Source organism: Lithobates pipiens, unplaced genomic scaffold, assembly GCF_037356315.1.
Source record: "Lithobates pipiens isolate NorthernLeopardFrog02 unplaced genomic scaffold, aLitPip1_a1.2 Scaffold_23, whole genome shotgun sequence".
Lineage (NCBI taxonomy): Eukaryota > Metazoa > Chordata > Amphibia > Anura > Ranidae > Lithobates > Lithobates pipiens.
In genome coordinates, this window is record NW_027507785.1 from 75,584,970 (window position 1) to 75,607,288 (window position 22,319).

Here is a 22,319-nt window from a genome sequence, read left to right on the forward strand (position 1 = left end):
CTTCAGGGATACCTTGGCAAAATAGTATATAAGTCAGCAGGTGGATCAAGCCTGCCTTTTAGTTACACACAGGCAGAGCATTTTTTCATCTGGAACTTGGTGGAACTCAGTTCCACCACCTCTGGCCCAGGCAATCTTCTCCCTGCTCACTACTGTCACTTGTAAACACAAAAGTCTGGCTTCTGTGTTTACAAGTGACAGCTTGTCTCCTAATGGCTCCCACAGATCTGATCTCCTGAGCAGCTCCCACTGAATGAAGGAAGGGAGATGCAGGTGCCTGGGATGTAGTGCGGAAACCCCACTGGATGATCTTCCTGCAAGTGAGAGAGGCAGAGCCACCTACATCGTGTGGGGAGGTACTAGAAAAGAAGAGGGGTAAAAGTGAGATTAGGATGGAGGATGCAGAGGTAAGCAGCTGTAAAAGAAGGCTGAACTCTGCACTTTGTGTTTAGCACATCACTGAATTCTGCACTCTGTAGGAAGTGCACACCTGAATTTCTGTACTTACTGTAATTCTGAACTCTGCACTTTGTGTGAAACCCCCCCCAAACTCTGCACTCTGTACTTATTATGTACTGTACTATACACTGGTAAATAATGCCCCTTTAACCACTTTCGTACTACCGCACGCCGATATACGTCCTTACTTTGAAGGGGGATATCGTTGTTATGACAGCAGCTAGCTGCATTAACCTAGGTATCCTCTTGTTTAGACGGTGGTCCGGGTTCTGATGAGAGTGATAAGGATTTGCCGCAAGATCACTTTTATCAGCGGCGGGAGAGGGCCCCCCTCCCGCCGCACTCCTTTGCCCTCCTCCATTTACCGGATCCGTTGGCAGCAGCGGAGGCAATTGAATCTTCACCCTGGCTGGGCATGAAGACGAGTGAGGGGAAGATGGCCCCCACCCATCTCTATAACAATGCAGAGCATAGCTCTTAAAGGGCCATTTTTAAATTATTTTTTTAAATGACAATTTTTATTTTTTTATTGCATTTAAGTGTAAATATGAGATATGAGGTCTTTTTGTCCCCAGATCTCATATTTAAGAGGTCCTGTCATGCTTTTTTCTGTTACAAGGGATGTTTACATTCCTTGTAATAGGAATAAAAATGACACAACTTTTTCTTTTTTTTTTAAAACAGTGTAAAAATAAAAAATAACAGGTAAAATAAATAAGATTTTTTATTTTTTTTTTAAACAAGCCCCGTTCCACCGAGCTTGTGTGCAGAAGTGAATGCATACATGAGTAGCACCTGCATATGAAAACAGTGTTCAAATCACACATGTGAGGTATCGCTGCGATTGGTAGAGCGAGAACAATCATTCTAGCCCTAGACCTCCTCTATAAACCTCTCTTTTTAAACGTTGCATATGGAGATTTTTAAGGGGAAACGTTAGTTGCCATTCCAAGAGAGGGCGCGATTTTGAAGCGTGACATGTTGGGTATCAATTTACTTAGCGTAACTTTATCTTTCACTATCTAAAAAAAACTTTACTGTTGTTATTTTTTTAATTAAAAAAAGTGTATTTTTTTCCCCCAAAAAGTGCACTTGTAAGACCACTGCGCAAATACAGTAAGACAAAGTATTTCAATGACCACCAAACAACACATCTCAAAAAGAGACTCGGTCCTTAAGTGGTTAAGACCCTCCCTCTGTTGGTGAAATTTGACCACACCCACCATTTGATGCGAAGGGCGTGTGTGTAGAGGGTGGGAGGGGGTTTTGGGGGGTTGAGATTGGGTTCCTGCACCTATTTTATGAGAAAATAATCTCTGCACACAGGCAAAAGTTATCATTGTGCACCATTACAACCTTCTAGCTGCTGGAAGTCCTAACAACCAATAACACCATTTGTTGATAAGGAGGATGTAGGGCACCTGCACAGCATCCTTGCTTGCCCTTCCCCTGCCCCTCTCTGTTAGCACTGGGGTCACATTAGCTGAACGAGGGAGAAGAACTGAGGGAGAAGAGAAATGCTTGAATACTAGTCAGTACCAGAGTGGAAAGATATGTATGTTTTGGAAGAATAAATCACCTCTAATGTTGGGTGTCTTATGTGTAGATGTTGCTGCATTATGTAAAATGATTTGTTTAGTTTTCTACATTTTAGAATGGGGTGTTTCGAGATTGTGCTTCATTTTAAAGGGTGCCTTAACTGAAAACAGATTGAGAAACATCGGTCTATATCCATCCTACAGAATGTTTGCTAATAATAAATGCATGAAAAGTTTCACGGGAGGGTCCTGGTGTAAACCCCGAACACGCGTTCACTGATATCTCACGCAGAAACCATCACTGGTCCAGTTTTTGACACTTTTCAGCTGTTGTTTGAATAGTAAATTTTTTATGGTCTTATTCCCAAAGCAAGTAGAAATCTCCAGGACAATGCATTTCTGCTTTTATCCATCTGTTTTGGTGAATATTAGCATAACATTCGCTCCTTTTACAGTTTTAAAAATACAACATGCCGTAGTTTTCACCCTGCTGTTTCTCCCTTTACTAGCCAGGAGAAAAAGATAGAAAAAAGATGAAGTATGCTTTTATTATTTTTTCCTGTCTTTGTTCTGTCTATTCTAGTTTTTTAGTGATGATGGAATGACACTGCGAGCCTTGTTTGAAAGCGGAATTAAAAATTGATGGCAATCGTTATAGAATGGCCTGTATTTTCTCTCTGTATTTATTCCTGATTTTTATGTTGAAATGAAAATATCTCTGCATACACAACATAAACTAATTTGACCTACTAGAAGCTCAAATAGAAAATAATGGAAGGTCTGTGTGGGAAAATTGAAATGCTGCTGTATACGGTACAGAATTTACTGTGCACAAGCAATTGTACTATAATGACAACAGCAATTATTCCCGTAAATTTATAAATGCAGATTATAAGCACCAAATAGCAGACAGCTGAAATTTAAGGAGGTGGAAAGGGATGGGTGTATAATGCTATCATATCACAGCTCATGAAGTATGCATTGCAGATGTTAATACACTAACAAAACACACATGGCACCATCTCTATCCTAGCTAAGCACTCTCTATAGTTTAGGAAAATCCAACAGCATATTGACTTTCTAACCAAATGAACTGACCAGTGGAGTTTTGCATTTCTAATGCTGCATACACACGACCGGACTTTGACGGGCTAGGTCCGACGGTCTTCCTGACGGACTTTCGGCGGACTTTCCAAATGAACGGACTTGGACACACACAATCACAGCAAAGTCTGATGGATTCAAACGTGATGACGTACGACCACACGAGAATAAGGAAATTCATAGCCAGTAGCAAATAGCTGCCCTAGCGTCGGTTTTTGTCCATGGGACTAGCATACACACGAACGGATTTCTCCATAGGAACTGGGCCTGGCGGAGTTCAGGCCAAAAAATTTGAAACTTGTTCTATTTCTAAAGTCCGTCAGATTTTTGGACAGCAAAGGTCCGATGGAGCCCACACACGATCGAATTGTCCGATGGAACAAATCCGTTGGACCTTTGCTGGCGAAAAGTCTGGTCATGTGTACGCAGCATTAGGGGTCTCTAAACTTTTTAAACAAAGGGCCAGTTTAACCACTTCCCATCCAGGCTAATTCTGACATTTCTCTCCTACATGTAAAATTCATCATTTTTTTCCCTAGAAAATTATATAGAACCCCCAAACATTATATATGTTTTTTTTTAGCAAAGACCCTAGAGAATACAATGGTGGTCATTGCAATGTGAAAGATGAAGTTACGCCAAGTAAATAGATACCCAACATGTCACGCTTCAAAAATGCAGACGCTCGTGGAATGGCGCTAAACTTCGTTACTTAAAAATCCCCATAGGTGCCGATTTTATTTTTTTTACTGGTTACATGTTTTAAGTTACAGAGGAGTTCTAGGTCTAGAATTATTGCTCTCACTCTAACGTTCGAGGCAATAATTTTTGATCACTTTTATTCCTATTACAAGGAATGTAAACATCCCTTGTAATAGGAATATGGCATGATTGGTCCTCTTTACAGTGAATAAGACCAAACATCTCACCTCTAGGCTGAGAAGCCTGAAATCCCCCCCAAAAAAATGATCATGGGTTCTCAGCCGAGCCACTGCCATTGGTTTGAATGCAGAGGCCGGGTGTGATGTCATAACATCGCGACCGGCCTCCGAATGATCATAGCGAAATCTCTATGATCACCTTTCAGGGCGGCCGATCCTGTCTTCGACTCACCAATGGAAGCGGTAAATCGGTAGAAGCACTGGAGGGCGGTGGGAAGGGAGGGCGTCCCCTCTCGCCACCCGGAATAACAATCAAGCAGTGGAACAGTCGCTATGATCATTCTTATGGTGTAGGGAATCGCCAGTACTAAAAGATGATATCTGATTGATGTCTGTAGCTGCAGGCATCATTCAGATATACTCCCGCAAAGTCAAGGATGTCCCTGGATGTACCTTGGGTGGGAAGTGGTTAAGGACCTTCAGACTTTAGGAGGGCCGGACTGTGGCCAGTGGGAGTAGAAAGAGACTTGGTGGTCAGTGGGGGTAAAATAATTACATTATTTTACCTGTGGACAGTAGGACGTATTGGTATTACTGGGGAGAATAATATCCATTGTTGGTGTCAGTGGAAGGAATAGTGCCCCATTGCTGGTGTCAGTGGAAGGAATAGTGCCCCATCATTGGTATGAGTAGAAGGAATAGTGCCCCATCATTGGTATGAGTAGAAGGAATAGTGCCCCATTGTTGGTATTAGTGTGAAGTAACGTTACCCATCATTGGTATTTGTAGTGAGAGGAATAGTGCCCCATATTAGTGTCGCGCTGCTCTTACATTAAATAGAAATCTAGGGAATCTATCTTGTTCTCTCCTCTACCTATCTATGTGAAAATAATCTCTCTAAAGATAGTAGATCAATATACTGATTATAAAGGTTAATCAATGGTGACCATATATCAAAAGTAAATACATAAACATCATCAATGTGCTAAAAGTACCAAGTGAAGTGTAAATTCATTCAATATATTGCAAATCAAATAAATAAATTCATCATATAGTGCTGAGTGCTTGCTTAAAACAGAGCAGATAAATAAACACACTACAGAGGTGATCAGAATAAAAATGTCATCAACGTGAATAATAATAACTATCTGAAAATGTGTGCATCAAAATTATAACCTCAACAATGGTATATTAATAAAGTGCAAAAAGAAAAGTAAACGCACTGCAGAGGCAGCTACAACATATGTCAACCAAATCACTCCAAACTCCATGAGTTGAGTTTAAATCAAAAGTAAATAAATTAATCATAAAGTGCTAAGTGCTTGCTAAGAAAAGTGCAAATAAGTAAACACTCTACAGAGGTGATAAAAGAAAATGAAAAAAAGTAATAAGTGAATAAAAGCAATAAATATTTGAGGATCTGCACATCAAAATTACAACCTCAAAGTAATATATTAATAAGGTGCAGTGATAAATGGTAAACGCACAATGGTAAATGCACTGCAGAGGCAGCTGAAACATGCGTCTGCCAAATCACTCCGTGAGTTAAATGTCCATACTTATTTAGGATAATTTCTAACTCAAAATATAAATACTAAAAGTTCAATTCATAAATAATGTGAAGACAAGAGTCTCCTTTAAGTGCAAGTGCTTTCTTGTGCAAATTCAAATAAGGTGACAGCTTCCCAGTGTTCTATTCTGCTGTGACCACACTTTTAGTGGGCAGTGGCCCCTTACCTTATGGTAAGGAGAGAATCGCATGTAAGCATAGGTTTCTTTAACACTCTTCTCCCCAGGTGCACAGAGTCGACTTCTCCTTTAAATTTCTTATCGCTCCATAGGACCCAACAAATTAATAAAGAGGGGGTACCATAGTGTAGTAATTTAATATATCAAATTTATTGAATATTAACACACAGGGTACTCACACGATACTTGATTAAAAAAAGCCCTTATCTGAACGAACAACAGGTTCCTGCTTGTGCACATCCAAAGTGAGCGTCCTTCCCGTCCCTACGCGTGACGTCACACCACATGACTTCATCAGGGGATGATATAAACTGCTGCGGCTGGTCCACAAGCAGTTAAGAATGATGAACAGTCTTGAGGCAATCATTAAAAATCATGGACAGTCTCGAGGAACCCCATTCTAAAATGTAAGAGCTATCCTAATAGTTTTACATAATGCAGCAACATTCACAAGTCCAAGTAGGACACCCAACATTAAAGGTGATTTTTTTCTTTCAATGCAAATATACTTTTGCAAACTGGTACTGACTAGTATTCCAGTGTTTCTCTTCTCCTTCAGTTTTTCTCCATCACTCAGTTAATGTGACCTAAATACTAATGAAAGGAGCACTGGAGGGTCAAACAAGGATGCTATGCAGGTGACTGAGATCCTCCTTAGCAACTGATGATGCCATTGGCCGTTAGGAAGCTGGCAGCTAGAAGGTTGTAGTGATGCACAATGAAAACCTGTGACACCGGCTTGTATACAATTTTTGGGCAGTTTTTAGGTATTTTGCCAAGGCACCCCTGAAGAAACCTCAAGGCCCCCTGGTTGAAAAAGGCTTCTCTAGATGGACTTCTGTGCCTCTTCACAGGCTAATTCCTATTTCCTCTCATACACATAGGAATTTGGCTAATACTTATGCGCATGCATGCATGCATATGGGCACATGCAGAGGTGCGCGCACACATGCACATCAGTGAGCTCATGTGCACAGATGACAGATGTTGAGGCTAAATGGGCTATTTAAACTGTGTCAGTGCTCAGGGTCAACGTTGCTTTGTCTTTCAGCTTTCCCTGTGACCCTGTTATTCTGTATCCTGATTCCAGTTGCTGACCCAACTTGTCTGGCCACTCTCTGAACTCTGCCTGCACTAACCTTGGCTTGTCCTTTACCTCCGCTTCCGTCTTCTCCATTTGCTTCTCTGCCACTGATTGGCTCCTGACCTGGCTTGTACCCAGTCTACACTCTTGCCTGCTCCTCTGTACCTGATCGGTCCTGCCAGTGTATGAACCCGCTTGCCTGACTTTGTTTCCTGACGCTTCCTGCTGTGCCTAATGTTCTACAGTCTGCTACCAGTGCATGCCTCCCCAACCCGCTGTCGCCAGTACCAGCCTGCTTCAGACAGCCATCCACCAGCTGTCTACCAGCCTGCTTCACTGAAGACTACTGATGACCTCTCCTGCCTGGCATGGATACTCGCTCTGCTACTGCCAAGACCTACAGGAACTCGTGCCACTCTGCACTCCTGCATCTTTTGTTCACACTACCAGGGGCCTCAAATCAGAAAGCAGAGCAAGGTCCTCATCATTTCATGCTCTGCTACCAGCTACCTGATAGTGCCGTTCACTACCACAATGCCACTTAGGGGTACTGAGGAGCCAATTTTCAAGCCCTGGAACTGTCATGTGGGTGCAGGTCCTTAGTGCTGAGCCAGTGCTGAATCAGAGCCAACTAGAACTTATAAAGTTTGATGCCGGGAAATTATTTTGAGGGAAGCCCATGAAAGATAAGCATCTGAATGGGCACAGTATGGGTTTATTTTAAGTGTTAAAGTTTAGGTTAGGAGATTAATTTAATCTGGTTGTTTCCAAGTTTACAATGCTGAGTTTTCAGTGACAAAACAAATCCATTTTCTGCTTTAGGTTGCATAGCTATCACTAATGTCTCTCAACCTTGTCAGAGTTCACTGGAAAGCATTAATAATCGAAAGATACCATAATACTGTTAGCACGCAGAGATCAACCTTTGGAATTAGGTTTGGAAATGATTGCCTTACTTTGTTTTTGTTTGTTTTTTTAAAACACATTACATTAATCAGTCCAGGAAATTGCATTTTCAATATCAGGAACAAAACAGCATAATGCAAAACTTCCCTTCGGGTTGCAGTTTATTTATGGATTTATTTGCAAACTCGTCGAAAGAAAAATTATCTTCTTAAAAACTCTGTTCTGTGCGCAGGTTTGAATTCCAATTTATACAATTCATTAATTTAATATATGACATCTATGTAATGATATACTAATTAATTGGTGAGAACTCAAAATTCATAATCATTCTGGCTGAATGAAGATTCCCCCTCAGACAGTAATTCATAAAGATGCTCCTTTTTTCAGGTATAATTTGTCCAGAATTATTAATTGTTAAGGGCTATCTGCCACCTATCAAGCAAGATCATGTTGCTTTAGGATAGAATGAGCAATTTAGATTTTTTTTTTTTAATTGGTATTTTTTTTTACTTTTAATGTGGTGCATTGTTAACTAGCCACTTGAGTCCCAGGGCCTTTTTTTCGTAACCCCCAACCCCATTGAATTCCACATCATTTTGTTTTTTGTTGGAAATGTCTTGCATCTTACATTTTTAGCAATTGCAGTCCATCCTAACATATTATATATCATTTTCAGTTTAGAACAGATATGGCTTTGTTATGGTAGCAGATTTGTGTACATACACTATATTTCCAAAGGTATTGGGACACCTACCTTTACAAGCCTATGAACTTTAATGACATCCCAGTCTTATGCCATAGGGTTCGATATTGAGTGTGCCCACCTTTTGCAGCTATAACAGCGTCAACTCTTCTGGGAAGGCTATTCACTAGGTTTAGGAGTGTGTCCATGTGAATGTTTGACCATTCTTCCAGAAGCATATTTGTGAGGTCAAGCAAGAATTTATTTGTGAGGTCAGGCATGTTGGACAAGAAGGCTTGGCTCATTATTTAGGTGTAGCATTTAGTAAAAATCCATGAAATAAAGAACATGGCACTCACATGTAAAATAAGTATAACGGCATACCTGTAAAACCTCCAGCAGGTGGAAGCATTCCAGGTGGTCAGTGGTACAGCAGCACTCTAGGTGGAGTTCAAATACTTGGAGGTGAAAATAAAATCAGAGGAAACACCAGGGAGAATCAGCAGGAGAAATAGCATTGTGTATAGTCGAGATGGCGGCCACTGTGAACAGCAAGGACATTACTCAGGCCGAATGGGCAAATCGGATGATGTAATGTGAGTGGTTAAGACAACATGTTTCAGGGTGGGATTACCCTTTCTCAAGCCTCCTCACACATGGAAATGACCCTGTATTTGAAGGATGAGGGCAGACTATTTCTAATGGATGGTGGACTACAAGAACAAGCAGATCAAAGGCACAGAAAAGTCACACTCACTGGTACAAATGAAAAGGAACATAAATACAGACTTATGGAAATAATCATGCAAATGAATAAAACATTTATGAAAAAATGGGGGACATGCATGAGTATAAAAAAACGTTAAAAAGTTAAAAAACAGCATTAAATCATATATGTGGGGACTAACACTTATTAAATGAGTGGATTACATGAGTAAATTGAATAGAAGGTCAGGAAATTGTAACACAACCTCCTTTAAGGGGAAATACACGCAAATGAACAAGGGAGTTTGCGTTACAATTTCCTGACCCTCTATTCAATTCACTCATTTATTTCCACTCATTTGGTGTTAATCCCCATTTATACATTTGTATGCCATTTTTGAACGTTTTTTAATAATCATGTATGTTCCCCTTTAAATTAATTTGTGTTTCGTGATCTTGTTTTTTTTAATTTATTGTGGGCAGGCTTGAGAAAGGGGATCCTTGCCCCAAAACATGTTGCCACACCCACCCACTTGACGTATGATGTAATCACATCTGCCCAGTCGGTCTTCCTTGCTGTCCAGAGCAGCCACCATCTTGACTATACAGATTGTTGTTTCTTCAGCTGGTTCTTCCTGTTGTTTCCTCTGGTTTACTTCTTGTCTCCAAGAAGGAGCTTGCTGCTATACCACTGCACTGACCACTTAGAATGCTTCCACCTGCTGATGGTTTTACAGATTTGCCTTTACATTTATGTTACATGTGAGTGTTATATTCTTTATTTTATTGATTTTAAAACATACTGTACTACACTTAGACAGCAGTGCTTTTTCTCTATCTCTCTATTTGTTTTGTGTTTAAATGATGTGCTGGTGGGAACCTTCCCAGGTCCTTCCCAGATGGCTGACACTGCATACTATCAACTTTATGCTTCCATGGCCTTTATTGATGGACATATTATTTAAATTTTTATCTGTATTATTTTTGTGATTCATCTTGTGAATCAGGGCGGTTTTTGAGCCTGGTAGCACGCAGTACACATTCTGAGATATTGAGGGCGGTCAGTCTGCCTGCTTTGAAAATGCATACTCTGTGGTTTTGACTATTTTTTTGAAAGTGCACCTTTACCTTACCCCCAGGCCCTCTACCAACCCTTCCAAAACATTCCCTTCCTCAAAATTTTAAAACAGTACCTTCAAAAAGTTGCATTGTAAAAGCAGCCTTTTCCTTCAGTGCAAGCCATGTTCCTGTGTGAAACCATGTTCCGAAAAGTGGTTAGGCTTTGACTAAACTTGTTCTCCCTAAAAATGCAACAACATGTGTATCTGAGAGAAGAAGACATGTCATCTGACTGAGAAATGTCATGCATCAGATGTGACAAAGAAAAGAGCATTTAAAATGGAACTACAACCAAAACGTTTGCTCTAGGTGTTGATAGCGCGGGGAAAGGTAAAACCTTAAAGGCTACTGTAAGTTCACCCTTTTCGCTGTATTTTAAGATACACCCATATTTATGGCATCACATGGTACTTCTTCCTACTCTGTTATTATTTGAATTTAGCATCAAGGCCTGGGATCACTGAAAGTGTTACTAAACCCAGGACCCTACATTCACTATATCTGGTCTCCCACAGTACATAGAACATGGAAATGCAATAACTTTAGTAAATATAAACTGCCAAACACCTTTTCTCAGCAGTATATATAGCAGCCTTGTGACTTCTATCAGTGTCCTGTTAAAGCTTGTAGGAGGGGTTTTCATTCTACTGTGACTGTCCTAGGAAGCTGCAGGACCCCTGACCCTCTGTTTGGACAGTGCTGATTGGCCATGTGCTGATCACATGCACACCCCACATGCCCAAGAAAAAAAAAAAACTCTCTAGCGATACACACCAAACTAAGCATGTGCAGCATGCCCCAAAGACTCTGTCTTATCAGGAGATGGATTGGGAACAGTAAAATAAGGGAAGGATCAGAGAAAACAGGATCAAACAGCCTTTTTACACAATAATTAACCCTTTAGGTTCCACAGTGAGTATAACAAGCATGCCTTACTGCGTATACAGACTGATTTTACTGTTGTGGGTTTAGTAACACTTTAAAGGAAATGCAAAAAAAGTCCTATCTGCCACCACTGCAGAGGGACTATGCAGGGCATGCTGGGGACCCCTCCTCCCTCTCCACTGTTTCGTACTTCCACAACTTCCATAAATGGGCCATAAAGACCTAGAACTTGGGAAAAAATTCATGACATGCATTGCAACCATGATGCCCTGATTGTGGGTGCAATGCTCTGTAGATCTCAATGTAAAAAAGTTGTAAATGCGCATTAATCATAAAATGTAAGTATAACTAAAGGCAAAACTTAAAATTTGGATAGAGTGGAGAGGGATTAGAACGCATGTCAGTTTTTATTGCTGTCTGTGCCCCTATTTAGAAGATTCACCCTCTTTAGTTGTCCCGTTTACCATTATCATTGAAAGTAAATTTCGGGTTGTCTCCAGAAAATTAAGGGGGAGGGGGGGGTCAAGAAATTCCCTTAATTTGCACGGATTTCCTCTCACTTCCTGTTTGCTTAAGAGACATACTTTTTTCATAAAAGATAGAATCACCATTAAGTGCCTATTAATGCTCTTTTATACCACAGTGGTGGAGGATCCATCAAAAGCTTGACAGGCCTTCGTATTGAGATGACCTGAATTTAGAAAAAGAGGCATGACACTGAGCTGGCATTAAAAGTGCAGGTCACCAGAGCAACTAGAAATACAATTAAATGGTATTCCCATGCTACCAAATGTGTGCGTATTTTAAAATAATGCTGCAACACTGAAGGAAATATCAGAACCCAAAAAGAAATATAGAATAAAGGTAGTGCTGCGCTATAACCTAAATAATGTGCAAGATAAAGTGCAAAAATGTTCAATAAAAGATATAATTAAGAGAGGTAATGTTCTAAGGTCAATATACATCAAATCCTTGGCAGTATAAAAAACGTATCACGTGCCCTGCAGGTTCTTCAAATAAGACAGTGATAGAATGTACCAATATGATTCTCGACAGTAGGCGAGTGATAAAATATGTCCATATGATGTACAAGTAAAGTGAAAAAACAATTCTCAATAACACAAGCACTAAAATAGCAATTTATTAAATCCTAAAGTGCAGGATGAATTACGCTGCACAGGAGTCAAGAAGTCACCTATCATCAGCACTCTATATCAGAGAATTGCCACCAGCACTTTGTCATTTTCTGCTGACACTGCTAATATACAGCCACTAATTCATCCTGCACTTTATATGGACACTATGGGGGTTATTTACTAAAGAAAAATCCACTTTACACTGAAAGTGCACTTGGAAGTAAAGTCGCTGTAGATCCGAGGGGGGCAAGTGAGAAAAATAAAAAAACAGCATTTTAGCTTGGACATGATTGGATGATAAAATTAGCAGAGCTTCCACTCATTTCAGATATACCCCTTAGATTTAGAGCGACTGCCATTCCAAGTGCACTTTCAGTGCAAAGTGGATTTGCCTTTCATAAACAACCCCCTATTTGTCTTCGCAATACGTGCGATTTCGGCACTTTTGTGGAGTTGGGACCTGTGGGGTGGCTGAACGAGTAACCATAGGGTTAAATGTCATGTGTTCGGGGAGGAGGAGATCGGGCATCGGACGGGATCGATCGGAAGCCATTCGGTAATAAAAGTGAGGCTTGGTTGATCCGGATACAGCCATACACCGGATGTGATGAACCGGAAATCACCCGAGCCCGAGAGCGAGGCTTGGCTGTACCAGATATGGCCGCAAACCGGTAGTGGAGGACCGGAAGTGGGGCGGAGAAGGTCTTATTGTATTGTTTCCTTTGTTTTCCTGTGTTAAGGTTGCTGTAGGAATGTTCCACTAAAGGTAGGGTGTTTTACCCCGGAAATACAGCGGAATACAAAATTTGCAGTGGTCTCTGCACTAGGTCATTCATCCAATGGCAGCTGTTTCTGGTACCAATAATACCGGCAATTGGTCATTTCCATGGGGGTTGGACTGTAACCTGGCCTTAGCTAGTCCCCAAGTGGCCCACCAATTTCATTGGTGGGATCAAGGTTGGGGGGGGGACCTGGCAAATCAGATTTGGACATGGGAATGAGGCTTGGTTTTGGCGGGAACAGCCAGGTGCCCAGAGTGAGGCCTGGAGGGCTAGAGACAATATAAATGGAGGTGATGCAGCGTGCCGCTCGTGCCCCTGGATGACGCAATTTTGTTGCGAAATGCGTAGGGCTGAGCGATACGCTAAACGTCACCTCGTGTTTGTAACGGTTCCAGGAGAACGGGTCTGCCTGTATGCGTCTGGCCGGCACAACGGACTCAAGGTTTTTTGATCTTTTATACAATGTAAGTGCAATTTTACTTTTTTATCTCTAGTAATAAAGGGTTTTACACTATTTGGAGTTCTATCTTTTTTCTATGGCTTTGATGCTCCAACCATGAGTCCCTCTGGATCTATAAGAAAGACCTCTGGGAGTGTTTTCTTCACAACCCTTATTTGGAGTGGTGACGCAAGGAGAACACTGAGGACCCCTCTTGGCTGGAAGACAAGTTTATATCCAAAGGTTTTTTGTGACCCTCTGTAGTGGGGGGGTCATGTCCTTCTGGTAAGCGGCAAATTTAATCGTGTTTTGGTGGTGGATCAAGCACTATTTAAATGGACCCAGCAGTGGATTTTCTATGATCCTTTACGGTTTATCTGTGGAGGACTTTATTCACAGTTTTTGAAAGTAGTTTGCTGTGATTTATATACACGGACTTATTGTTCATACACTGGGTGTGTGTTTTGTTTAGAGCTGTTTTTTTAGAGTCTGTACTATTATAGGCATATGCTATGTGACCTTATACTGCAAGGAATGAGTGATTTGCATGGCCTGAATTTATAACTCATATATGTATTTTACTATCTATGACATAAGTGCATATCAATTTATGTGTAGAGGATACTAATAGTTCATGATTTATTTCTCATTTTTTGCACAATTTGATGTTTATGTGATTTAGCGCGGCTTATTATTTTTCGCCCTATTTGTCTTAGCCCTTGTACAATCGGTCAGAAATTCCAACGGAAAATGTCCAACCGGAGCGCATTGTCGGATAATCCGACCATGTGTGGGCTCCATCTGAGCATGCATGGAACTTTTTCCGTCGGAATGTCCGACAAACAAAGTTTGAGAGCTGGATATAAAATTTTCCAACAGCATGATCCGATCGGACTTTGTCCGATCGTTTGTAGAGAATTCCGATCGGACAAAGTGCCATGCATGCTCAGATCAAATTAGGAGACCAAAGCTATTGGCTACTAGCCTAAACGTAGTCCCGTTGTAACGAACAAACGTCATCACGTTTCCGAACAATCGGATTTTCCGACCGTGTGTATGCAACACCAGTTTCGGACAAAAACCGTCGGAAAAAATGCAACGGATTTTGTGGTCGGAATTTCCGACCGTGTGTACAAGGGGCTTATCCTTTTTTATCTTATTCGTTTTCACATCTAATAATTTTTGTGGCATATATTTATATGGAAATATATTTTTATGTGTTACGCTTTTATACATTTTTTAGGATCTGTCACCCATTCTTTTAGGATTTTATAAATTGCTATTTTAGTGCACGTGTTATTGAGAATTGTTTTTTCACTTTAATTGCACATCATATGCACATATTTTATCACTGTTTTATGAAGAATTTTCTGAGCATGCGATACGCCTACTGTCAAGAATCATATTGGTACATTCTAGACATGGGCACGTCAATAAATTAGTTTCGTTCTGTTCCGTTATGGTTTGTATTAAAACCGTATATGCCGGTGTATAAGACGACCGGGCATATAAGACGACCCCCTAATCTTACTGTTGTTTAAGCATTTTTTTATTGTACTTACCGTATAAGACGACCCCCTTCCAAGGCTTCCGACGCTTGATATTTCGTCCTTCTTGCTGGAGCAGGAGCTGGCGCCATATCCTTCTTCCTGCTTTTGCTGGAATCAATCACGGCGAGCGATGTATTCTATTAATGAATACAAAGCCTGCTTGGATTGGCAGAGGCTGTATCATCATCAGCCCGCGCCTCTCTGACTCTCAAAGCCAATCCGAGCAGGCTACATAGTAGCCTGCTCGGATTGGCAGAGGTTGTTACTCCAATCCGAGCAGGCTCTGTATTCATTTGAATACATCGCTTGCTGGGATTGGCTCAGCGGTATATACTGTATGTAGCCGAAGCTACATACAGTATTACCGAACCCTCAGCAGGCATCGGAGGGGCTGATCCGGCGTATAAGATGACCCCCAATTTTCGGCCAGTTTTTTTAAGTGTAAAAGGTCGTCTTATACGCCAAAAAATACGGTACTTCGTATTTCGTGCCCGAAATTCAATTTCAATTAGTACCAAATACGAATTGTCGTTAGGTTCGTTAACTCGTACGAACGTTCGTTACAATGAATTTAAAGGCAAAAATATACCTCAATATGACAGTCGATGCTGATGGAAGTTTGGCTTTTATCCGAAATACGAAATTCCATTGAAGAATTTCCTATCGGAAATACAAATTTTCGTTAGATGAGGGGCTCCCACCATCCCTGTGCTGTGCTGACTTCCTCCTGGGGATCCGTAAACAAAAGTTCGTATTTCGTACAAAATTCGGACGCATGGCAATTCGTATTTCGGATCCTCCCGAATGTACGAAACAAATCGCACACGTCTAGTACATTCTATCACTGACTTATTTGAAGAACCTGCAGGGCATGTGATATGTTTTTATGCCGCCAAGGATTTGATGTATATTGACCTTAGAACATTACCTCTTTATCTTACACATTATTTAGATTATAGCGCAGCACTACCTTTATTCTATAGGTCACCAGAGCAGTCTCTGGTTAGAAAGGTATATACATTAGCGAAATAGTCCACTTGGGCAGGTAGGGCCTAAAATTTTAGTCCATTAAAAAGTGCACTTATACTTTGATTAAAGAAAACCATTTTAGGAAGTTGAGGAGAACTTACACAAACTATCTTAGGTGAATGATCACGTGACCCAACTGCCGCAGATGGAAAGTTGATAGATCGGGAGACATAGACATTAGAAGATGGTAGTTAATAATGAAAGAAACATTCTCTTTTCCTCTTGTGCGGGTCTATAATTATTAATATACTGTATGGGAATGCGATCCCTTTATACCTGCTGCTCTAATGATGTGTTCTCGTAACCACTCTCTTTTGCAATCTCCTATTTATTTGATGTGTCCTCATAACCACTATCTTTGTGCTGTAAGCTCATTTTAAAACACTATGAATCATTGCTATCTTGTGTTATCTACACACAATAGATGCTTTTAGATGGAACAAGATATTTTTGCAGAATAAAAATGTCCCCGTGAAGCAAGGTGTCAGGGGGTCTACAGTTAAATACACTCTCATGGGGAATCTGTGATCTTTAGCTAGATCTAGACGTAACTCATTACTATATTACTGTGCCATTCATACTGCCTTTATCTGCCAGTTGACAACACACATATCTGTTAATGGTCATAGCTCTTCAACCTTGAAATGTCTGATCAAAAGATTTGTTGATGTGACATGTTATAGATTAGAGTATAAAGCATGTTCACTGGATATGGAAATAATTTACTAACTGATTTGACCTCTCCTTGGGTGGAGGTGCTTGTTATTGATGATCAGTAATCACAAACCAGATGACCTCTTTTTCCATAAAATCTGAAAATAAGAATTCTTGATTTCTATGGGCAAAACCACGTTTCCAGTCTGTGTTATGCTGACTTCAAAGTCTATGTGTAGCAAACACAATCATTTTGAATGGACTACAGAACAGTCTTTTTTTTTTTTTCATCCTGTGCTCTGCTGGGGACTTTTTTTTCCTAATTTCCTGTTTTAAAGTCAAAACAGGAAATCTCGCAACAATGATGGAGATTTATTCTTAAATTGCTGCAACCAGAACTGGTACCCCATTTAAAAAGTGGCCCTTGTCTCCTGTTTATTTGACAGAGAGGGCAAATCTCATAAACAGGAACATCGATACATAAAATCCTGATAGATGTTCTAACCTTACCACATGCATTCTAAAACTTAAATCAAATTTTGGCTTTAGATAATCTGAATGTTTACCCCACATTTCCTTAACAATTACATTGCCAGCAGCAATACCAAAAGACACTCAGGATGAAGGTACTGATAGTTGATGGGTAGAGGTTTCCCCTTGCAGCACCGAGTTCCTTGGTTGAAATCCCAACCAAGACACTATCTGCATGGAGTTCACATGTTCTTCCTGGGCTTGAACGTGTTTCCACTGAGTACTCAGGTTTCTTCCCACACTCTAAAGACATGCTGCTTGATTAATTGGTTTCCTATTTTAGGCCGGCCATACACTGTTTAAATCCTGCTTAATCGGCCGAGATTCAAACCATTAATGAACAGGCTGAATGTTCCAATCAACTTGGGTACAACCAGCCTGTTGGATTCTCTTGCGATTTTAAGGTCATGGCTGCTATAGCTACTAGCCATAATCACCGTCTTCTCCTGGTATCCGAACGCCACCCCCCCCCCCCCCCCATTGCTGGGAGAAGACAATGGCATGACAGGAGGGATTCGCACATCAGCACTGTCTGTGTTGATGAGGGAATCAAGCAAATTTCTTTCCTGAAGTTCGCTCAGTGTATGGTCGGCCTTAGATTTTAATTTTGATGAGAGCAGAGAATGGTGTAAATGGAAAATAATACAATGTGCTAGGCAAATTGTAGTAGCTATATAAATATCTGTGATAAGTACATAAATAATGCCTACAAGACTGAAGTAGACTGAATCACACAGATAACAAAAGCGGTAGGAAGAAAATAGCATTTATGAGTTTGGGTACTGAAGTTGAATTGGAAGACATGACTCACAATTGGTGTTCCAATTCATCCCAAAGGTGTTCAGTAGGGTTGGGATCAGAGCCCTGTGTGCCTCTCAAGTTCATCAACGTCAAACTGTTCAAATATTTCACATGCTGCTCCAGGTGATATCAGGCTCCCCACGCCACGATCACATCTCAGGTGCCGCCTTGGCTCGTCTACTCCGAAGCAATAAATTGTACCAGCAACAGGAACCCCATGCACCAAATTGCAAAATAATATTCTTCTTTTATTAAAATAGCCAGTAGGAATAAGCTCTATTCTAAATGAAACCATGTCAAACCTTGTCTTTATGGATCCAGACCAGAAAAGGGCTTTCCTAAACTATTGCCGCAAGGTTTGAAACCCACGTGCATGGATATGTGCTTGCTTTTACACACCTGGTTTTGTAATGCTATGTCAAACAGACTTTGGGAAAGGGTTGATACTTAGAGAATAATCAATAAAATCTCATAGAAGCTTTAACATGTTAATTAATTTTCAAAGTTGTTTTCAATCCTTCTATAGCTGCAGCTTTCAATATAGAATACTTAGTGATCCTGCCATGAAGGTCCATGATCAGGCACTTCTTGTTATGAGCGGATACCTGTCTCCACATTCTGCTCCTGCATTTTCACCCTGTTAGCCCTTGTACACACGGTCGGAGATTCCGAAGGAATGTGTCCTATCGAACCGTTTTGTCGGATAATCCGACTGTGTGTGGTCTCCATCGGACTGTTTTCGTCTGAGTATCTGACGGACCAAGTTTTCCAACTTGTCTGTAAAATTTTGGCTACTAGCCTGAACGTAGTCATCACGTTATGTACAATCAGATTTTCTGACAACTTTGTCCGACCGTGTGTATGCAACAGTTTCGGACAAAATCTGTCGGACAATCTTTGTCAGAATGTCCGACCGTGTGTACAAGGGCTAACATTCACCTTTGATACAGACTACAAGCTTGAGGCCAGGCTGTTAAGGCATTTATGGCAGCTTTGCACTGGCTCTGTATGCACAAAATAGTTTCATAAACTTCTTGTCCTAAGGCCTGGTCAGCAAGGCTTTGATTCCACTCATGGTTGCAGGCCTTGTCCCTAAGCAAGACCCACACCGTGTAAGAGGACTGCATTGCAATAGGCCAAACCGGTGGCAAACCAAACAAGGGGCGTTTTTTTCCAAATTACAAGGCATAACAATAGTCCTGCTTAATACCAATTAGGAGGGTTTCCCAAGGTGCTATTGGTGTACAGGTACGTCCAATCTTAAATGCCACCCTGGCATCGCAAGCGTGCCGCTGGTCGGGACCCCCGTGAGTCCGGTCGCGGGTCCCGCAGACTCTATCGCCGCGGGCATACCCGCGATCGTCTCACGGGGCGGCTGAACTGGGAGATGCCATTGTAAACAGCATCTCCCTGTTCTGCCTAGCAACAAGTGACGCTGATCTCTGCTCCATGTGATTGGAGCAGAGATCAGTGTTCACTAAAAGAAAACCCAGCCCCCCCACAGTCAGTAACACACCCCTAGGAACACTTAACCCCTTCACTGCCAGTGTCATTTACACAGGAATCACTGCATTTGTATAGCAGTGATTACTGTATAAATGACAATGGTCCCAAAAATGTGTCAAAAATGTCCGATGTGTCCGTCATAATGTCGCAGCCACAATAAAAATTGCCGCCATTACTAGTAAAAAAAAAATTATTAATAAAAATGCCATAAAACTATCCCCTATTTTGTAAAAGCTATAACTTTTGCGCAAACCAATCAATAATCGCTTATTGCAATTTTTTTTTCCCAAAAATATGTAGAAGAATGCGTATCGGCCTAAACTGAGGGAAAAAATAGTTTTTTTATATATTTTTGGGAGATATTTATTATAACAAAGTAAAAAATAATGCGTTTTTTTCAAAATTGTCGCTCTATTTTTGTTTATAGCCCAAAAAATAAAAACCGCAAAGGTGATAAAATACCACCAAAAAAAGCTCTATTTGTGGGAAAAAAAGGACATCAATTTTGTGTGGGAGCCACGTCGCATGACCGCGCAATTGTCAGTTAAAGCGTTGCAGTGCCAAATCGCAAAAAGCGGTCTGGTCTTTGGTCAGCAAAATGGTCCGGGGCTTAAGTGGTTAAACAAGACTCATTTGTGTTGCCATATGTTCATGCCTTAAGCCTCTGGACAACTTTCCCAACCCCAACAAACAGGGCCTGAAAATTCAAAGGAAATTCCCTTACAAGCTACCATGATGCAACCCATGGCACAGGCATGGTCCACCATTGTTACTTTAAAGAAAACCAGTCTAGATCATAGATGAGCATTGAGCAGCCCAAGTTGGAGTGAGTGCAAGTGGACAGAAAGTGGCTGAAAAAATTGAAGTAGATCAGCAGCACAGAGATGCAACAAAGGATGAAAAAAGTTGACATCATTGTTTTAGTTAAATAAGAAATGGCAATGGTTAAAATTTCTGGTGCTTTAGCAAGCTAAATGTCATACAGGTAGGGCTTACACCTACTTAATAGGCTCAATTCATGAAGCCAACATATCTGGATAAGATACCTTTTCTCAAGAAAAGTGACAGCAATCTTCAGCGAATGTCCAATAAGATTTGAAAATGACTGTCACAGGGCTGAAAATAAAGATCTTTATCCTTTTGTAAAGCTTTGAGAAGTGAGCGAAGAGAGAGAGAGAGAATCTTTAAGTGAAGCCTGTTTAGCATACATTATATTAGAGATAAGAGTATATTTTGTAGCATTTATGCATATACTCTACGGTTTGCCAATGAGAAATATACATTGGGATTGGGAAATGTTGTTAATCTATGATATTCTAATGCTGCATACACACGATCGGAATTCTGGCCAGAAAAAGACTGATGAGAGCTTTTCATCGGAAAATGCGACCGTGTATATGCCCCATCAGAATTTAGCTGTCCGAATTTCCGCCAGCCAAAAATTGATAACATGTTCTCAATTTTTCCGATTTTCAAAACTTTCTATCAGAAATTCCGATTGTGTGTATGCAATTCCGACACAGCAAAAATCACACATGCTCAGAGCAGGATCATTCACAAGGTAACTTATGAAGAAGCTCACTTCCATGCTCCTACATAAACCAGGTGGAGAGCATATTGGTCAAACATGGGCACCTACCAGTCAAGAAAGGATAGGACCATGGCCGTACAAATAGTGCTGGGAAAAGGTCATCCAAAGCCCAGGGCAAAGATTGCCAAACGGCACCCCTCTCCCTATTCATGATGTGCAAGCTTAAGGGATCCTACTCCTAGCAGTCTCTCACTTGTCAAAATCACTGTGCAGCTCAGTTTTAACACTGAGTAGATGCTAGTGTTGATTTTTCTCTCATCCATTCCTGGCTCTCTCTTCCACTCTCGGCTTTCTCCTCCACTCCCAACTCTCTCCTCCACTCCCAGCTCCCTCCTGGAAACTTCTCCACTCGGGGGTGCGAGCTGTGCTCTCTCTCCCCCTCCTCCTTCCTGCTAGTGCAGCTCCAGTGTGTCTGTGAACACTGCTGCCTGCTTGTTAATACAAGAGTGCTGCAGTGTCAGGAAAAAGGAGGAGGAGGAGTGAGAACACAGTCCTGACTCTCTCCTCCTCTCCTCACTGCTCCCAGCGCTGGGCTGACAGGAGTTGTCACTACTCCTGTCAGCCTTGTAACAGAAGGAAAACATTCCCATCCCTTCAGTAAACCAATGCGCCCAGGGCAGCCACCCTCCTGCCCACCCCTTGTCCCGGCCTGGAGTACAAACATGCAAATGGGGTGGCTGTGGCTGTACATATTGCAATCCTTATTAATGTCAAATGTAGGGTTTCAGGGCTGGTCTCAGCCCTTCCTTCTCTGAGCTGACCCCTCAGCTGTCGGCTAATTGCCAGCTCCCATCTCTCTCCACAGTGACTCAGCTGTTGCTGTATCCTGCTCGTCAGTCCAGCCTACTTAAGCCGTCCAGACCGGAGGAGCTCTGCCTTCATCTTGGTCAACATAACAAGAAACATCTCTGCGTTCCTGTTTAAAGACTGGCTTTGCTGACATCCCTTCTGGCTCCGGATCCTGCTTGCTGTTCCACTACTTTGATCCCTGACGTCTGGCTTGGCTGACTACCCGTTCCGGTTACTGAACTTTGGCTATGTTTACTACGTTTGTTCTTTCTACTTTTACAAGTGTGATTTAACTGTACTTCTGTCTCGGTCTGATTTCACGGTTTCTGACAAAGGGATGTTAAGTCGGGGTTAGAAGTGAGGACAATGACGATACTTTGTCTTGGGACCTGCTCTATC